The sequence below is a fragment of the Strix aluco genome, chromosome 19 (genome assembly GCF_031877795.1).
Source record: "Strix aluco isolate bStrAlu1 chromosome 19, bStrAlu1.hap1, whole genome shotgun sequence".
In the NCBI taxonomy this organism is placed as follows: domain Eukaryota; kingdom Metazoa; phylum Chordata; class Aves; order Strigiformes; family Strigidae; genus Strix; species Strix aluco.
The window spans coordinates 2,913,095-2,932,168 of NC_133949.1; the positions used below are offsets into that span (position 1 = coordinate 2,913,095).

Sequence of the window (19,074 nt, forward strand, 5' to 3'; positions counted from 1 at the left end):
GTAAACCATGATCAGCACCCATATGCTATTATTATGCAATGGTTGGAGACAGACGCAGATCCCTTGCGAATATTAGAATGGGTCTTTGTTCCCTTTCAGCCAAAACAAACCATTAGAACAAGATTAGAGATACTGTCATCACTCATAATCAAAGGTCGGTCTCGAATTGTAGAAATATCAGGAGAAGAACCAGCAACACTATTGCTCCCATTGCAGCAAGACTATCTCGAATGGGGTTTACAAAATTCAATGGAATTGTAGATTGCATTAAAGGGATATACAGGAACGATAAGCATCCATTATCCTGCACATCGCATGTTCACCTTTCTCAAAAACACTGGGCTAGAACGAATGCCCATGCACAGCTTGCAGCCAGTTGATGGACCAACAGTGTTTACCGACGGAGGTGGTAAGACTGGAAAGGCAGCAGTGGTTTGGCGGAATGGAGAACAATGGGAAAAACACGTAGTCCAATCCTCTGGCTCTGTGCAGCAAGTAGAATTACAAGCAGTAATAGAGGCTTTTAAACTGTGGGAACACACACCTCTTAATGTTGTCTCTGACTCTCTACACGTGGTAGGGGTTGTTCAACGAATAGAAAGAGCAGTATTGAAACATTGCAAACAACAACAGTTATATCACCAGTTTCGGATGCTGTGGTACTTATTAAACAACAGACAAAATCCCTACTTCATTACGCACATTAGGAGCCATACTAATTTACCAGGTGAAATAGCAGAAGGTAATGCAATGGCGGATCAGTTGGTGGCTCCAGCATGGATGGGTCCAACACCACATAAATTGGGTCAAGCTAAAAAATCACATGCATTCTTTCACCAGTCTGCAAAAGTGCTTGTGAAACAATTCGGCATATCCATTGGAGATGCCAAAGCAATAATACAAACATGTCCAGATTGCCAGATCATTGGAACCTCCATGCCCGGGGCGGTAAATCCTCGGGGCCTGCACTCGCTCCAACTCTGGCAGATGGACGTTACTTATGTCCCAGAATTTGAAAAGCTCAAATATGTACACCTCTCAGTTGACTGCTTTTCAGCAGTCATGTGGGCCACTGCTCAAACAGGAGAGTCAAGTCGCCACGTTCAACGCCACCTGAAATCCGCCTTTGCAGTACTTGGTATTCCCGTTTGTATTAAAACAGACAATGGCCCATGTTATATAGCACAATCAATTCGACAGTTTCTCAATCTGTGGCGAGTTTCCCATATCACTGGTATTCCCCACTTCCCAACAGGGCAAGCCATCATCGAGCGCATGAATCAAACTTTAAAGAGACAATTGCAAAAACAAAAAGGGGGAGAGCCTGCCGCATCTCCTCCTGAATGACTTCAAAAAGCAATCTATGTGCTAAATTATCTGCGCCTGGCAGATGGGGAAATGGTGCCACCCATGGTAAAACATGTGCAAGGCATGACAGGGGAATTGTTTGACCTTGTAAGAAATGTCCAAGTAAAGGTGAGAAACTCAGAAACTAACCAATGGGAAGGTCCTTTTCAGTTGATAACATGGGGACGAGGGTATGCTTGTGTTATGACAGATCACGGGACGCGATGGCTACCAGCTAAATGGATAAAGCCCTGGGTTGCACCTCCGCACAAACACGTGGGAATCTCAGGAGAAACGAAAGCAGGAAATCCCCCCAGATAATTGCATTTAGTCATATTTCCCCCTGGTTCTGAATATATAACAGGTATACATACTCTAAAAGGACTCACTTTAAATCTTTCAGATGGTCAGTACATTAAAGGCCTCGATTTTAAAACAAAGAAGGGGGAATTCTTTGGGCACACCACATAATCAACTGCCAATGACTTCATATACTCTTAACTTCCTTAACAGAAATCATTCTGTTTTGACAGCAACAGAACATCATTTTACCACTATAACAGATTCTACAACCAAACTACGGGTCTTGTATAAGGATCCCGAAGGAGGCCCGACCTGGAGAGTGGATCTGTGGGTATGGGGGAGGGGTATGTTTGTGTTTTGTCGCCCACAGGTCCCCGGTGGATGCCGGCAAGGAAGGTCAAGCCATATCGTGAGGTGGAAGGAATAACCCTCCCATCCGATGCCACGGACCCCTCAATGAAAGAGTATTTGATCATTAATGAAACCTGTAAGTTTACTAGTCATTAGCGAAAGATGTAGCTTAGACAAAACGTAGTTATTAATAAGGATGAAATGCTATAAGATTGTGTGTATTCAACATCGTTTAGCAATATTAAGAATTAAGAACTCAAGTGTTTAACCTTATTAGAAACTCCCTTGGTTTTCCCCCTTGAGTGGAGGCCAGGCTCTGGGTGGAACCCAACAGGAGGATGAGATCAGATGTTTCCGCTCAAAGAAAATTGCCAGTTATTTTGGCCTGTTGATTTAGAGGCTGGACCTGCTTGCAGCGATGTTGGATGCCTCACCTACGGATGGACACATCACGTAGGATTTCCGCTTTGCGAGGAAGGGCACTCTAAATTCTCGCTGCATCCAGGGTTCCCCAGCAATTGCGGATCTGAATATTAGTGCCCCATTAAGTAAGTGTGCTATTCTGTATTTTCCTTACTGTTTATTTTTGTAGTATTTAGTCATATCTCCTAATTATGGGTAGTGAAATTAGCCTACTCCTTTTAACTAGTAGCTGTAACTGCTGTATTGTTTCTAGCTTTCTGTGACATTATTTTAAGCATGCTGTGTTTTTTGAAGTTTGCCTAACCCTTAACTGAAAAAGCTCTGAAACAAGTCTTGCAGTGAGACAGGGAATGCAAACAAATTGTAGTTAGATGGCACAAGACAGAGGGACTCGTGCAGAGACAAGGAGGGCTATGTGCAGAGACATACCAGGTGCTGATAGTGTTGCTAGGCTACTATCTCCTGGTCCGGGCAGAAGCCTTGAAGATGTGTGTGTCAGCAGCAAGATTACCCCGGATTCCGGTACAAACTGGCCCGGTAGTTTGGCCAGGGAACAGGGAATGACTGAGGCTGCGCAGAACGACTGGGTGAAAAGTTCACCAGCAAGGAAGAGGAGATACTTCATCTATACGACCCCCGCCCAGGAATTTACGACCACTGCCCGGGACTTGAGGAGGTCAAATGCGCAGGCGCAAGGGGAGGAGACCTAATTACCATGAGAAGCGAGGGGAGACAGTGATAGGCTATGAATATGTATAGGCGTCTTATGAATATACAATACTTTGTACCATAAAAGCAAGGCAATAACTACAGGAGCGCGCGCATGCTTGTGGAGGAGTGATCCCCCGTGCGCCCAGCGCTGAATAAACATACCTGCTTTACAACTCCAAAGTTGTAAAGTTCTTTTTCCGCAAGTCAGCAGGAGCAGCTGTAAAACAAAAAGGGGGAGATGTGGGAGACCGCGGCCTGTCAGCTTCGCACAGCCTCTGAGAAACAGAAAGGCTTTGATGAAAAACAGGCCTTGGGAGAAAGATAAGAAACTGCTGAGCTGTGCCAAGGTGGCGGGGAAAAACAACGGACAGCTGCAACACTGAGCTGTGGGAAAGTGCTGAGCTGTGAGAAGTTACTGCTGCGTGAACAGCACGTGAACGAGAAGGTGATTGGTCGGCACAGCGCGTGTTAGAGTGGTCTGATGCTGATAGGAGAAAAGGTTGATAGCTGTCTAATTGCTGATTTGCTAATTATGAAGTAAGAGCTCTGGCAAGAGCATAAGTATGTACTACTGGAAAAATAAACGGCTTTGCTTGTTATAACTCTCATAGAGTTGTGCAGGTCCAATATCCTCTCACAACAGGTGGTGTCAGTCCAGTCACTTTCAAAATGGATGTCTGCCTCCTAGGGAAGAAAATAACCACAGGCTGGCATTAACTGAGCTCCCATTTAGGAAGTTTCATGGGAGAAAGAGCCAAATCACCTCAGGTGCTGAAAAAGCTCCAAGAGACAAAACACTGGTGGGTCAGTGCGATGCAGTTTATGGCACTGCTGTCTGTGGGGATACGCTTTACTCTTCAGGAGTGTGAATAAAGGTCACCGAGTTTTAAATTAATTCGGCAGGCATTTAGTGAAGAGGAAGGTTGTTGCTGGTAATGCTGATGTGGGTAAGGAGGTGGCCATCTGACACTGAAGAGCAACTGCCTCTCTCTAAGAGTCCCTACGCACCTGGAAGATAGCTGCAAAGAAGGACTGAAGATCTTGGCTTTTATATGCCCATCTGAAACTATCTGAGAACATCAGTGTGATGAATTTACTGACGACATCATTCAGATACAAAGGAACTTCATTGTTTGTTTTTTTAATTAATAATTGAAACTATGAAGAACAATCTTCTAGCACACACTTGGTAATTAGTTTGCAAAACTGGTGCATTGAGTGCAAAAAGCTGCCAGACTATGTCTACTCAGTTACAGATTCTCAACATTTTGATGCAAGCTCAGTGTGATGAGACAGATCCTTGCATGTGTCCAAATGTGGATCTAATGGATCAGCAGGCAGAGCGAGGCTAGAGACAAATTCCCTTGCCAGGAGGGCACCCGGTCCAGATGGCTTTTAAGGAAAAAGCAGTCTTTAAGTAGCAAGGATTTCACGCTACATGGAATTTATAATCTGAAACCTGTGTTTTGAGTTACACTTGAAAACGAATGGGTAGCCTGTGCATTTTAAGACCGTGTTTTACTCTTTGCAAAGGACCTCACAAGGGAAATGCATGTGGAAATAGCACATCCTGAAATAATTCACTATATCACAGAATCACAGAATCATCTAGGTTGGAAAGGACCTTGAAGATCATCTAGTCCAACCGTTAACCTAGCACTGACAGTTTCGAACTACACCATATCCCTCAGCGCTATGTCGATCCTACTCTTAAACACCTCCAGGGATGGGGACTCCACCACCTCCTTGGGCAGCCCATTCCAATGCCTGACTACCCGTTCTGTAAAGAAATACTTCCTAATATCCAGTCTAAACCTTCCCTGGCGCAACTTGAGGCCATTCCCTCTTGTCTTATCTCTCATTACTTGGTTAAAGAGACTCATCCCCAGCTCTCTGCAACCTCCTTTCAGGGAGTTGTAGAGGGCGATGAGGTCTCCCCTCAGCCTCCTCTTCTCCAAACTAAACCCCCCCTGTTCCCTCAGCCGCTCCCCATCAGACCTGTGCTCCAGACCCTGCACCAGCTCCGTTGCCCTTCTCTGGACACGCTCGAGTAATTCAATGTCCTTTTTGTAGTGAGGGGCCCAAAACTGAACACAGTATTCAAGGTGCGGCCTTACCAGATTTTGTCCCTAAAAATAACACACTTTAACACTATTCTACCTACACTCTGGTATCCCCTAACCCTAACACCCCATAACCCCAGCTCACTGTAAGCCTACACCCCCATAACCCTAGCACCCAATAACACTGGTGCTGAACACGGAAGTCTTGGACACAACTTAGACGACCAACATGATCAAGTTGATGCCACTTTATTAAAGGCTACACAGCAATTTATACACTATCACAGGCTTCACGCGCCGCTATTATTGCTAATAGGCTAAAGCTACTTGTTCATGCGCCCTTTTTCCCTCTATGATTGGTCCCGGTGTGGTGTCCACGCGCTGCTCTCCCACCAGGTAGGCCCCCTGTTTTTGACATTCCAACATCTTTATCTGTTGGGCAGGAATGTAGTTTCTCAGGCCGTCTCAGCCTTGTTTATGTCCTTGAACACAGCTGCAGCTTGCTGTTACAGTGAGGCCCCTTGGTCTGGATTGCTCACAACATGTCCGTTGTTCTCCAGAGATGCCACACACTGGCTCTCCCTAAAACTAGTGTATAATAACCCTCAAAAACCGTTACCCCAGCACTGCATAACCCCAGCACCCCAACTGCCACGAAGCCCTGAGAACAAAGGCAATCAGCAGCTGCTACCCCTGAGCAGCCAAGAAGCCCTGTTTTCATTGGGTGGGAGCACCTGCCCCAGGCATCACCACTGGCAGAGGCCAGTCCGGTGTCACCGCCGGGGTCTGACAGCTTCTGGCCAGCAGACCCGCTGATGGTGTCCCTGCTCACCCAGCCACGACGCTGCTATTGAGCCTGTTTTCCTCATGACATGCTCACCTGTGGTATGTGAGGGCACAAGACAAAGACAACTGCCATTGCAAGTGGACATGACCATCGCAGCATCTACCCTCATGGCTACAGAGCTCAGTGGGCAACAACTTTCCTATACAAATGTGCAAGATTCTCAGTACTTGCACATTTCTGCATCAGGAGAAAACCATCTGGGCCAAAAAGCTTTTTGGTGAAGCAAAGGGTGGAAAAAGACACTTCCTATAACAGCCAATATCCTGACAGAGACACAATTTTTGTTTTCAGAAAGAAGCTTCACTCTGCACCCAGGTAAAAGTCAGCTGAAACTGGGACCTGCCAGCCTTCTTTCTGTCGTTCCTCGGATTGAAAAATCGCAATGATGAACAAGGCAGCCTGCTGAGTTCCTAACCAGACTACTACTAACAAAGTCTGGCATTCCCAAACAGTGAAAGCTGTAAACTTCATTCATAGTAAAAGCTGTGGAGAAAGTCACGAATCATCTCTCATTCTGCAAGTCAAATTCTTGACTATTTTCTCACTACTGCTGATTTAAGTGTAAATTGCTTCAAAGTAACACTTAAAATTCTTAACTTTTCATACCAGTAAGTTCTTGGTGTCGTAAGAGAAGCATTGTGCTGAGAAAGCACTATGAACATACCGCAATATTTACATATAGACATTTTGTCTTCCCTTAGATGAAGTTATTTTGTAATTTGAAACCTTAGTGGAAGGATTTTTGCTTTTATCCTGATCACACATCTAAGTGCCAGCCCCCTGCTACAGCTGCAGCAGTATTCAAGTTGTTTCAGCACCAAATTAAACTCTCATTTTCCACTTGGCTGTTATGTTTTTTCCCTTCCTCTTAATTTTTATATTTAAACAAACAGTTTAAGTATTTGCTTACTTGGAGAAAAACAGTGCTATCCTTCTCCTGTTATGATAAGCTACTGATCTGAAGGGCAGAAGGCTGAGACCCCCAAGAAGATATTTAGAAGAGTGGAAAGAATTTGAGAGTCATAAGTTGGATGTTCTTTGGCTGTCCAAAACTGAGGAGGGGGAAGAAGCCCTACAGGGAGCTCAAGGGAAGCACAAGAGAGCATCTGGGAGCCAACAGCATGATGGGGGCATAAGGCAGCGGTGCACTGCCGTGTGTCAGGCACAGTGTTTTCAGGAACTGCAGAGCAGAGTTAATGCCACTGACGAGAGCACAGCTCGTCTGACGTGGTGGCCCTGCTGGTCCTTCACGTACCGAACGATGAACTGTCCCTGGAAGAACTGTCGAGGAGAGCTGCGGAGATCGCTGGGACATGGGAGATGGACACGCGTGCTGACGTCAGGAGTGCGGGATTTGCTTAGGCTAGAAAAGCAAGTGGGAGAAGAGTGGGGTGACTGCTGTAAATGCAGAAGAGGGAAATAACACTTAGGGAGAACAGTTACTAACATTGAAGCGTGTGGGCACCATAAAAAGTGTGTACTGCCTGGCCCGGAGTAACTTTAAGCTGCAAACTGGAAGAAAACTTTAATGCTTAGAAGACTTGGGTTCTGCAAGAGCCTTCCAAGGGAAAGAAAGAAAGGAGGAAGTAACCAGCCAACCCCTTATTGCTTACTATGGGGTTCAGTAACCTTTTGATGGGCCTGGAGATCTTTTCCAATCTCTCCTTCCTCCAAATTAACTGCCTCTGCAGGCACTGCCTTTCAAGATACATGTTCCCTCTTCACTTTTTAATTGCTCTGATGTCCTCTTGTTTGAAACACTGAACTGTTACTGATCAAGTATTTTGATAGCAAAAAGCGCTATGCTGGCAGGATTGTTTCACTTGTGAATTGTGCTTAGGTACCAACTCAGATAATGTGGTTTCCTATAGCAAGAATTACACTTTTTAACCAGTTAACAAGCACGGGAAGGACTTTACCATGTTTGAACTCCTCTCCCGTTACCGCTGGCATTGATGCAGATCCCTTGTGTGCAGAGTTCTGCTGTGGAAAGCCTGGGACGAGGATCCCCGTTACATGGTACTGGTCTGAGGGGTTCACCTGGGATGTTAAAACAATTGTGCTTAGCATCAGTTTAGGTTAGAAAAAAGTTTAAAGGCTTCTGAATTCAATTTACACACCCTAGGGTCCTACAGTGGTAAATCAAGATTGCTGTCTTTGGGTTGCTTCAGCAGTGCAGGATTTGGCCATTTCCTATATAAGAAAACCCAGTAACTGTCCATCTAAAACTCTGCCATGTAATTCAGGGTAGGACTGAATGTTGTCGACATAAATCTTATATGAAGAACTACCTCTAGAAGTGTTACTTCTTTCTGCAAATTAAAATAAACAATAGCTCTTATAATTTTGAAAAAAAAAAAAAAAAAAAAAGAACTTGTTCACAAGAGCAGAAGCCAAAGCATTTGGATAGAGTGGACATGTGCTTGCTACCAGCATTGCCCAGGAAACCCCACCAAGAAGTCCCAGCATGTTGGAGTAAATGCCATGTCCTAGAGCGGACACACTGGAGTTAGCCTGCAGTCTTTCAATACCCAAGGATATTCCTTCAAATTTGCAGCACCAACTTCACAACCTATAGAATACTCAGTACACTTCAGCCTCAAAGTCAGTTGTTACTGCAGTGCGATGAGGCCAAAACTGTTGGCCCTTAACAGGGATGAGAAGAAGAATCATTACCACACCACTTCCCAAAATACTGCTACTCTGAAATTTGCCTACACTGCTACAGCTACTGCTTCACTCCAACTTCCCTTAAGAAAAAAATTCTGCCATTCTTCTAGTACTTGCTCTAGTCACATGCACAAACAATACTTTCTTATTCCTTACAGATCAAGCTTTTATACTTAACTTGGCTTTTTTATCATCTGTAGTCAGGTTCCTGATAAGCAGTAAAGCACCTTGTCTTGCAGGCACTCCCCTCTTCTCCCCACTCTACTCCCATTAAAAAACACACCCACCCTACCCCACGGACAGACCTTGAATCTAAACTAAAAAACTGGCTTTTGTTTGAAAACTCTCATTGAAGTGGCTATGCATGGCTGAAGTACTTCTAACGGTCTTATCTTTTCAGCATGAGGTGCCTCTCAAAAGCTTAAAGATTACAAACAATCACCTTACTCACGTTTTGCCCACAGTTTAATTGCACGGAGTGTGAGCCTGAAGTTCTCTTCACTTGACACTAGAGGTAGCATTTCATCGGTAACTCTAAGAAAAGAGTTGAAGGACAGAAGTTCCTAGTAAGAGGTACAGGTCTGTTTTATGCTAGGCTGGATCAATAGCTTACAGTTTATTGTTCAAATCTATGAAAACAAGTTTAGATTACTCACTTTGTAGAACATTAAAAATTACAGATTACACATAACATTCAGTATCCCTCCAGGTAACTGGTGCCCTCAACAGCTTTGTCATAGTTTATAGACTATCGCCAACCATTTTTAATAAGGCCGTTCTAGAGGATTCCAAAAGCCAGGTTTCTTTTGACAGCCAGGAGCAATTAAACCAGTCACTGTTAAACAGTGAGCAAGTTAGGCTTCGGGTATTTTAAATATCTTTATTTTTTGTATGAACTACCACACATTCTTCTCTATCAAGTGCTCTGCCTATTCATCTGAAGCAGTCTCTGCGGCAAACTGGAACAATGCACACACCCTGATCCAAGAAACATGAAATACAGGTCTATCTGAACACACAGCTCCTTGAAACATCTAAATTTATGCCCACTCGGCACCTCCTCAGATCTCAAGTACACAGGAGATCAGCTTATGCACCTTGTACAGAAACTGGAGTTGTGTCACGTGCATTCTAGACCAACTTAGGTAACACTTTCTTCTTAAAGATGTGTAAATATGCTCACCATTTAAGCTCAGTATACATCTCCTATCCAGGCTTCTCAGCTGCCAGTCATCTCCGAGATCAAGAGTATCAGAAACAGTTTGCACAGACGGTCTTGCAAACACCAGATCAATCTTAAGAGGAGAAAAAGTGCCAACTGTGAGTTAGAATGCTGCACTGTTTGTGAACGGCAGACCAGTGGGGGACAGTTAGTCAAGTCTAAAAAGAGTGGTTAACATTTGTATTTAGAACTATGTGACTATAGATACATCTCCCAAGAGATTTATTTGCCAAAAAAATTAAGAAAATTGCTAGAAGTTTCATATTTTATTTACAAAACCCTTCATTTACAAGCCCCCCTTTCTTTTTAAGCTAGGGAAAGGAAGGGTTTTTAAGTTGAAAAAGATTACTCTAAACTTAGAATTTCCATTAGAAGGGAACTTAAAATTAATCATAGAATTAAGACGTAAGTTCAATCATCTCAGCTGTACTTCAGCAAAGGAGAGAGCATTTTCTCTATGCAGTAAGCCCTTTTGATCCTGAAGCACCTGGTTCATAGCACAGACTGAGGCAAGAAAGTTATTTTGTGAATGTCTGCACCAGACAAAGGCCACAAGAAGGTCACGGAACAAGTGACTTCATGAGAGTGGTACCAAGCAGTGACTTGCTTAGGTACTACAGCACGCAGGTCTCCAGTCACCGTATAAGAGGCAGTCAAGATACAAGGATTCCTGCAGCTGACAAACCCAGGCAGTAGTCACATGAGTATTTTACTTGCCATTTTCCAGATTGTTTGTCTCATGACCACTTCATTTTTGATTCGCAACAAAGCATTTAGTCTGCTGACATGATTCACGCAGTGAACTACCCCACACCCATCCCTCTGTCGAAAGCCAGCTTCTCAGAGCTGGGAGGAGTCAGCAAGGACCCTGCCTCTGCTCCCACTCTGCACAGTCCCTGGGAGGTAAGTGCCGTTCCAGCAGGCTCCCCCGCTCTAAGCACAGGGCAGAAAGGGGTGTCCCTCATGTCCCCCCACCTGCCAGGCTTCCTGGGGGCTTATTTTTCTATCAGCTCCCATTTTACTGCAGCATCTTCTCCTGGGACAGGCTGTGGTCAGGCCGTTTAGTTACAGTTTCCTAAATAAAGTATCAATAACCTTGTAAAACAGCATGGTCACAGCTCCCTGGAGAAGTTCTCCTGTTCCAAAGGAAGAAAAAAACCAACATGCTTACCTCAACGCCATCAAACTCAAACTTGACAACGGGTACATACGCATCTTCAACTGCCTATAAAGGAGCAGATAACTGTGTAAGAAAATATTTTTTGCTACTTTCATGTTCTTCCTAAACTGTGATAAACTACAGAATTTACACTGCTAAACTACTTAGTATAAAGACTGAATTGCTTCTGAACCAAAAAAATTCTTAGCAAGCTGCAAGCAGTATGGCACTAATACGGTCTAATACTGGCTTTAAAAAGTTCCTTAGCCAAGAGATTCAGAGGCTGATCCTGTGCTGTAATGAACCAGCGGTGCACAACGAGCCATCAGTGTCAGTGCTGGTAAGGCACTTACCTTGGCAGTGAGGAAGAAAAGTCAGAGATTTCTGTAGCTATCTCATCACTGGTTAACATCCAGAGAAATCAAAAAAGTTCAGTCCACATCTGACAGTGCGCACTAGCCTTCCTTATTTTGATTTTCTACTGTGCCTGAGGGGCTGCCAGATACCTTATGGGACAGTTTTCAGTGCTGCAGACCCCTTGTCAGAACTGTGCCGCAGCCCACTGAGAGTCTATTCTCAGGGGACAGTCATCCCCGCAAAGGCTCATTCGCTGGGCACATGAAGTCTGTCCAAATGTCTGCACGAGGAAGCCCAGGCTAAGGAACACTTCTCAGGAGCTCAGTGTCACAGGCGAGGTGCGCAATACATCACCCAGGGGTTATTTTACAAAGCAGTCTGCACGTTCACAGCACAGCCCCTACTCACCTTACATCAAGCTGACAGCGTGCGTCCCTTCCGCAACGTCTGGGGCTGAGTGGTCAGAGAGGAACAGGACCAGGGGAGAATGAACTAGAGGTTCTAAAGTGCATCCAGAGGGACACCACGGCAAAGGCGCTGACAGAAGCCTTTCCACATCACCTTCAACTGTCTCAGCTTTCAGGCTGCCCCTTCCTCTTCCTGCCCCTTACTAGACCTAAGATTAAAGTGAGGCTCCTAGGGACTTGCTTTCTGATACAGCTGACTTATTCTCAAACCACGGGCAGGGGAGAAGTGTACTGATACAAGGAAATGATCACCTGCTTTGCACCTTATTTACTTATAGCAACTTATAGCAACTTACAATGTTTTCTGAATATTGCTTAATAATCCTGCTTGCCCTGACTGTTCTGTGGAAACTTACAGAGAACTACAATGTTCAGCAAAAATAAGAGACATGTTCTTGGAAAGCAGATGGGTTCTAACAAGTTTAGTCTTTGTAGTGGATAGATAGACATATATGGGTGGTAGAAACTAATAGACTGGTGCTTTTAGATAAGATAGAGGTGGTAAACCAGTGGGAACCACTCTTGTTGTTCAAGAAATTGGCTAAGAGAATCTGCACATGCTCCGAGGAAAAGTACAAGGTGAGGAGGACTGTGAGCCTTCCTCCAACAGACCCCCGAAGACGCCCACCAGGAGGCAATGCGCAGGCACAAATAGAACATAAACTGCTGACACCAGCCTCTAGAGCTAACCCAGCCTCACTCATGCATATGGGTATTTGTGTTATGTAATCAATGAATATGTATATCCACACTCGATAAGTTTCTGGTAAAATGTGCTGTTGGGGTGCAAGCTTTGTGGAGAAATCCCCTTGCACCCCGGCGCCAGAGTAAACATACCTGCTGTATAACTCTCTCTGAGTTGTAGAGTCTGTTTCCGCAAATCAGGTCAAACAGAAATTCTGGGGTAAAACTGGGGGATTTGGTGGTCAAACATCGATCTGGGGACCAAGGACCATTTTGGGGTGAAAAGGGGGGTGGTGGAATTGGGGGGACTCACCCCGCAGCACCCAGGTGAGGGTGGCCCCGGTGATGGTGGAGGTGCCATCCCCCACCCCCACGGCGTCCCAGCACTGGTACTGGAGGCAGTCAGGGCTGACGCTCTCGGGGTACCCCTGGGGCAGCAGCTCCCGCGTGAGGGGGGACAGGTACCCCTGGGACCCCCAGGAATCCTAAATCCCCCCTGCAATCCACCCAAACTGCATTTGCCACCCACAGGTCCCTCCAAAACACCCTCAGTCCCACCAAACCCCCCCAACCGCATTAGTGCCCCCCCAGATCCTATTGCCCCCCAGTTCTCCATTTAACCCCCTAAAACCCCAAATATCTCCCTGGGACCCTACCAGCCCACCTCCAAGACTCCCCTAAGCTCCATTAGCCCCCCAGGAGACCCCCAGGACCCCAATAACACCCCCCAAGCAGCAAGACCCTCCCCCCAGACCCCAATACCTCCCTCATGACACCCCCAGGACTCCAATACCTCCCCCAGAACCCCCTCCAGGATGTCCCCAGTCCCCCCACCTAGGACACCAATATCTCCCTTAAGACCCCCCCCAAGACACCAATAACCCTCCCAAATCCCTCCAGGACCCCCACCCACCCACGACTCCATTACACTCCCTCTAGGACCCAAATAACACCCCCAGGACCCCAATAAACCCCACAACTCCCACAGAACCCCAATAACACCCCCCCAAGAATCCCCACAGGTCCCCAATCCCCCCTCACGGCACAGGCAGGAGTGTGGGCAGGTGCTGGGGGGGGGACAACGTGCTGGAGCCCCCCCGGGGGTCCCCCTGGCCCCCACAGGGCCTACTTCCTGCCGACAGTCTGCCAGGGCTCTATGGTCTGCAGTGAGGCGGCCTAGGCAGGAGGTCCTCCAGCTCTCTGTGGTCTGCACTGAGGGATGTTCCAGGCAGAGACTTGGTTCACCCAGCAAGTGGGAATTCCTCCTTTTAAACACTCGCTTTGTTCTGGATGGCTGAAGGAATTTTTCTCCTGCAAAGGTGGCACCAGCCCCAGCCCCAGCCCCAGCCCCAGCACTAGTGGTGGTGTCCCTGGCCTAGCAGTGGGTGAGTGCAGGGGCTGGGGCCGATTCCCCTGGAGGGGGTGGTGGGATCGCTGGGGAAGGGGAAAGCTTTCGTCTAAACACCCAAACTTTTTCATGGTTCTGAATTTTTTTCAAAAAGAGGTTTGTTGTCACAGTTGGGGCTGTTCAGACGTTCTGATGTGTGACTGTGCTTGTCCTTTTACCTTGAACTTGGTGGGTTTTGCTGTCTGTAAGGGCCTGTTGTGTCTGCGGGGTTTATCTGTCAGGTTACCCCAGGGAAGTGAATTTTAGCCCTTTATTTTTACTTCAAGTGTGACAGAAGTGACGCATTTAATATTTTCTGCTCTCTGTGGTGATTTGGGCTGGGTGGGTTCAGTCTGATGAAACCCCTCAGAGTGGTGCTTCAGAGGGTGCCAGTCACCAGAGCCAAGAGGTGCTGATCAGACATCGGCATTAAGCCCGAGGGCGAGAGCTGGCCCAGGCGGGCTCTTGCCTTCTGGCTGTGGGACAGTTTTTCCCAGCTCGGAGGTGCTGGGAGAGATGTGGGGGGGTGAGCAGGGGGGTGTGCTGGAGCCCAGCCCCTTTGCAGAGCCCTGCTGCTCCTCTGGCTTTCTGGACAAAGTTCAGGTTCTGAGCTGAGCTTCTAATTTGCACCTTTCCCAAAAGACAAATCCTGTTTGTTTCAAGCTGGAACGACCTGCTCCGCTTTCAGAAAAGTATCTCTTGAGATCTGCAGGCAGAGCAGAAGTCTCACACAATGAAGGTACAAGAAGTAATTGAAAAGCAATTAAAGGACAAGTTTCTGTGTGCTGGGATCCTGGGAGTGCTTCTGGTTGGGAAATCCGGCAGCACCACTTGCTCTGAGCCTGCAAACAGCCGGCAGAGCTCCTGCCGTGGGTGGCACTGCTTCAGCCTCCCCCGTCAGCTGCTCCTTCACCTCCACCTCTCTGCTCTGCACCAGCTCTGCAGAAAATAGTCGCTTTTCACTGCCTGTGGCTGTGGATTGCTGTAAATGTGATGTAACCGGTTGCCATCGTGTTTCTTTGCCAGCTTGTCCTGCCCGATGTGCTGTCAGTCTGCAGATTGTCACCTCGTTCCTAGGTGAGTGTTGGGGCTTCTCCTGGGGTCTCCTGTGCATCTTCTTAAATGTTGACAAAATGCCAGTGTGGAAATAGAATTAATCATCAGAATAATTGATAAGGAAGAATTCATCAAGATTTAAACAAAAGCAGGCTCCTGTCGAGAACACCAGTGTAGTTCATCTTGCCTGTTTTTTCTTCCTGTCGCCTTCAAGCTCCTGTTCAGTTCTGCTGTGCCCTGCGTCTCTGCTCGTTCTCATCCCGATTTCATGTAGCCAGGCAGGCATCTGAAGGTGGTGATGAAAATGTGATGGATCAGGAGAGGCAGCAGGACCACTGGCAGTGAAAGAGTTGTCAGGTGTTCAGTGTCACAGGAGAAGCAGCTGAGGGGTTTCAGAATGGTGATTTGTTTGAAGAGGGGTCACACAGGGTCACCAGGACATCATGAAGATTAATTTTGTGTTATAAAGGGATTTTCCACTCTAAACCTCAGGCAAGTAGCAGTTATTTCTTGGTATTTTAAAAGCAGTTGAATTTCCTCTACCACTTCTGTCATTCCCAGGTGTTGAATTGGCAGCTGACAACCCCAGAGGTCTCGCTCCTGTCTCACCACCTTCCACCTCACACCAGCTGTTCCTGTGTGGTTCGGCTGTGTGCATTGCTGAAGTGCCTGCACACATTCCTCTCTATCCCGTTGTTTCCTACGGGAAAAATGGAATTGGGAACAGTCGCACTTTGGGGATTCCATCCTGGGCAGGCGATGGGATGTGCCTGAAACTGTAGTTTGACCGTGTGGGGAATTGTTGCAGAACCAGAGTGTAGGGTTGGGGAGTCAAAATGTTTCAGCAGCAATGAAGAGAGAAGTATGCAAAGGTTTGAGCTGCCAGCCTGCACACACTGGGTGTGCATGTACTCGAATGCACGGCTGCATTGCCCCAGGCTGCAGAGGTTATTGTGCAGAAAAGCCCTCGGTTAGTGGAATAATTCTCTGTTGGAATAAATCTGCATCTGGGCAGTGGAATGGGATATTTACCTTGTGACACAGAGGTATCTCTCGGGCAAAGCAAAATACTGAGATTTTTTTAATGAATGTTCATTTTCCTTCTGATTTCATGCTGTCTGAACTGTTTTGTCGAATCCTGACTGTTCTCCCCAGCTGTCCATCACCCACTCTCATGTTTTGATGGCTCGTGTCACAGACAGCCTGGTAAAAAGATCTTGGTTATCTTCTCTTTCCTTTTTTTCCCCTTTGAGAAGTCTCATGGACTTTTTGCAGCTGTCCTGACTCTCCTCCCCTGTCCTCCCTGGGCAGCAGTGTGGCAGTTAGAGCTGCCCCCCCTGGGAGGAGGTGTGCTCTGCTGGCTGTTAAAGAGTTGGCAGCGCTGTGCTCTGTGCTCATCTCCAAAGCTTCTCTGTTCCCCTGGGCAGTGGATTTTAGTGTTCTGCCATTCCGAGTACAGTAACATCTGTACAGATACAAAACCTCTAGTTCATGGATTGGGTTCACGAAGCCCTGATTCTTTTAATCTCCTTTGGAAGCTCTATTGCCCCACATTTTCTCTCTCCCCTCTTCTCTGTCAGACTGTTTCACAGCTGGCCTTCTTCCCCAGGCTTTGCCTCGTCCCCTGGTCAGACTCGAGCTGTTCAGTTCCTGCAGGCCCAGCGGCTGTTGGGGGATCTGAGCTGCTCAGAGCCAGCAGGGCCTGATCTCTAAAGGAAGCAGATTTTGTGGTCTGACTCTGATCTTGCTGAAGCTGCTTTTGTCACCCTTTCAGAAAACCAGCCGAGGGCTGAATCAGAGCTGGCGTTTTTCTGAAGGTACCAAAGAATGGGGGGTTTAGAAGCCAATGCCTAATCCCGTGGACAGCCTTAATGCTGTTTGTTTGATAACCTGCTGGAGGTATTTTATTGTGGGTTTTGTGTAAGGTGCTATAAAGCAATCCCATGCAGCTGGAAGCCAGAGGCAAGACTATTTATTTCAGGGCTTTGAAGATCTCGACTGCTGTGACAGCTGTCTCGCTGCGGCAGTGGTTGGGTTTTATTTTGCTTTGCAAAAACTGAACAAAAATTTTTGTTCCATTTCCTTTTCCCTGAGGTGGGAGAATTCCTGGAAGTCTCCAAATGGAGTTAAGGGGTGTCTTTGTCTTTCTTCCCTGAGCTGGGCTGAGTGCAGCTCCCAGAAGGCCAGGGTTTGGAAGGCTGGGAGCGCTGACCCGACCTGTCTGAGAGGACTCCTGACAGCAGGGCTGGGCTGCAGATGTGGCTGCAGGTACTGCGGGGAGATGCTGGGTGTCTGGGTGGGCTGACCTGGCTGGTTTGGTGGTTTTGAGGGTGCTGTACTCTCTGCACCAGCTGCTAATAAGGTGTTTTCTGTCGGCAGGGCTGGTGGCCCATCAGTCTGTGTTCTCAGAGATGAGCCCACAGGAGTCCCTCGCTGGGGCTTGGCTGCAGAGAGCTCTGTGGTATCTTGACAGTGTTTGACATTTCCCAGACAATGCTTAAACCTGCCAGTTGACGCTATTTAACACTCTCCTCTGTAAGAGCCTTCCAGCGGGGATGCCTATCAACTCTGGCTTTCCCTTCAAGGAATTGTTACCAAAAGCTGCTGTATCTTTGTCACTTGCCAAATGCCACCAATGAATCTCTACGTTTGTTGCTTTGGGCTTTGACGTGTTGCCCTTAATTAGGATGTGTGCTCTTCTGGGCAGGGGCTGGTGGGCAGCGCTCTGGTGACCAAATTCAGAAGACAAGAGGGTTTCCTGTATTACCTCTTGTACTTGAAGGAACAATCCTTTAGCCCAGGTGTCTTTGGACGTGTCTTTGGGGAGGGGGATACCAGGCCTCCAAATCCAGCAGTTTGTCAGTTTATTCTTTGTCCTGTTTCTGTTCTGCTTCTGGCCCTTAATCTGGAGCAGCAGATTGGGGCTGCATGATGCACAGAGGTTCAGGGCAGGTTACCTCCAGGACAGGATCTGCTGATTCAGCTCAGTATTTTAAGCAAGATGGAACCAAATAAATTTTCCTCTAGCAAGACCTGGTAGCCAGGATAGATGAGCAGTTCATTCAGAGTTACGTCAACACTGAAGGAAATTTGATTTGTATATTAAAAATTGCTTTCTTAACCACTTTAGCATCTTGGGGTCTCAGGGATTAAAATACCTCTGGCAACTTGGATCACTCTATGGGGATTTAAAAGCGCTCTGGATTAAGCAGGCAAATGAGTTAAACTGCATTTAGCTGATTCCCTGGCTGTGAATAATCCAGCCAACCCTGTGCTGAAGACATCTGGGGCTCGTCTGCTGTTCGTCGTGGAGATTTCGGACCCTTTTGTTATAAATGCCGAGGCAGAGGCGAAAATATCTTTAATAAATTTATTTGCAATAAGAACAAGCAAAAAAGACTAGGCACGCCGGGGGGCAGGCGGGGGTTCCCACTCCACACCGACAAGCACCGGGTGGTGCTACGTCACTCTCTTTTATAGTCCCTCCTTCACATGCGCAGCAGGGTCCCTCAAACTTTCCCGGGCTTTCTGATGTTGCTGGGGCTCCTGGCAGGGATTCCTCCAATCATATTTCACCTGCGCAATCCGGTGTTGCTGGGGACTTCTGACAGGGGTCCCGCCAGTAATTTTCCACCTGCTTAGCATCTGTCACTAAGGAAAAAAAACCTCCAAACTTCTTTCAACAATAAAACTATGACAAATCTCCTTTAACTTGTGTACATGGTAAACTCTTTAACAAAGTCATCATATTTTAACACGAATCACCACCATATTCTTCACAATCCCTCGCCTTTTGTTTTATTAAATTGATTCGTGTTTCGGTTTCAAAACGTGCTAGGGTTTGTTGTATGGGATTTGGGTATTCTGTTTTCTTTATTTCAACTATCATTAGTGGGTGTACCTCTCCTCCTTTGGCTAATTCAGGATCTATTGGTATTGCAGAGATTTGCATCCCTTGAACAACTGAATGAATCAATCTAATAAAACATGGAATCATACATGGTATAAACATTAGGGCAGCAAATGC

General features: G+C 46.7%; 1 pseudogene; it reads right to left on the reverse strand.

Annotated features, from left to right (window-relative positions):
- Positions 1 to 3,302: 3,302 nt before the first annotated feature.
- LOC141932304 (poly(A) polymerase gamma-like) lies at positions 3,303 to 13,375 on the reverse strand (annotated as a pseudogene).
- Between the last annotated feature and the right edge of the window lie 5,699 nt (positions 13,376 to 19,074).